Raw genomic sequence first — 1866 nt, 5'->3', positions numbered from 1 at the left:
TCAGGTGTTGCAAGTGCATTTTTAATATCTTAGTGGAGAATGTAAACACAAAGGTTAGTAAACTGATAATCAGTTGCCATAGTTTGTTGGCTTTTTTGTTTTGTTTTACTGTGGTTTTGTTGTTTTTTACAAGAGCATGTCATCCTTTGAGTAAAAGCAACTGAGCCCTTCTTTCTCAGTCTCAAACTTTTCTGTACAGCAGTTAGTAAGTATTTAAAATTTCCATATTTGCATCCATCTGCTTGCTTTTATGTAAAAGCTCTTTAGACCTGGTGACAGGATTTTAACAGTGAAGAAATGGGTCCAGGCTTCTTGTAAAGGATGTGAAATTGGTCTTCAAACACAGTTCTTTCAGTCTGCATTGTCCTTCTGCTTGATTGTTACGTATTTGATTTCTTTCAAGTTTTTTAAATAGTTCTGTAAAAACCTATTGCAAAGTAGAGGGCCATGTCTCCTGCTCTGAGACAGGTTTTGCATCTTCAAGTGCAAATCTGTAACTTTTCTAGCTGTGTCACATCGTGTACAATGTTCCTTCCCACTCCCTTCTGATTTGCTCTGCTTTAGTTGGAACCAGAAATCCCAGTTTCTTCAGACTCATTTCAGAAACTGCTTTGAAGGCTCTGATGCCCTACTAAGCCTGGTGATAAGGCAGGTTTTTTCTCAATTTGAGTTGCTTACTGCTTCCATAAACAATTATTTGTGAAGGCTTTCTTTAGTCTGGTGTCTGAGAGGCAGCATGATATTACTGTGATACACACCATTGCTTTGGTGTTTCCTATCATGCAGTCAGATACCCAATAGCAAAGTTACTCTTTTTTGCAGGTTTTTTGTGTGTGTTGGGTGGGGTTTTTTTGGTTGCTTTTTAAAAAAAAAAAAAAGTATTAACTCTGACATCTATCAAAGTGGATAATTCTCCAGCAGTGAACATAATCATTACATCAAAAGGTAAACAATCAAGAGCAATCAGTTCTTGTATTAAGTTATCAAAATGTTTTTGTGCCAATTAGATTTTGGGATTTATAGGGTTCAAAGGAATAGATAGCTTAAGCAAGGATAAGTAATAATGTCATTATTCACTTAGTCTTCATAAGAAAGTGGGATTTCCTTTTTCTATGAATACTGTTGCTGTGATTTGCCACAGACTAAGCACTAAAAAAATGTGACAGAGACTTTATAAAGGTGTATGATACTGTAATAGAAAAATGTATCCTCTGTAATCCATTAATTCCTATGTGCCACAGATTATCAATGTTTTCAATGCACTTAAGTGTTGCTACTGAGCTCCTCAGAGGCCCTTCAGTGCCAATCCCTGTTTTCAATCAAACATAGTGTACAATTAGGGAAGTAACATAGTAGAAACTGCTATGTCAGTATTGGTACAGTGGCATTAAATGTTACATGAGAAAAAATGTTAGAAAGACTTTCAGGTTTTCCAACAACTACTTGCGTTTTTTTCATACTACAGCAATTCCATGTATTGTCTCCTTATTCATAATGTACTGTGTAATGATGAATGTATTTGTAGATTTCTCTGGATATTCAAACTTACTACTTTTTTATTTTCTTGGTTAATAACTCGGTCTGTGTAAGACTGAAGAATGGCATTGTAAATTTTCTACTGATTCAACACCAAAGCAAGAGGTTGGAAGTCTAATGGTTCAGATATTTGTAAGTACTGTGGTTTTCAAAGGTGAGAGCCTGTTTTGTACTTGCAAGGCACATGCACACCAACTATGTATACAGAGCTTGCATGTGTAAGCAGATGCTGAAGTACAATATCTACGTGCCTGTGGAGACAAGCACACATTTTGTAAATGCAGACCTGGTGCTCATGCTGCTGTATTGCACCCTAAAAGTATTGAAAAG

This window comes from Mesitornis unicolor, unplaced genomic scaffold (genome assembly GCF_000695765.1).
Source record: "Mesitornis unicolor isolate BGI_N332 unplaced genomic scaffold, ASM69576v1 scaffold48286, whole genome shotgun sequence".
In the NCBI taxonomy this organism is placed as follows: Eukaryota; Metazoa; Chordata; class Aves; order Mesitornithiformes; family Mesitornithidae; genus Mesitornis; species Mesitornis unicolor.
Note: the sequence above shows the minus strand (reverse complement) of the source record.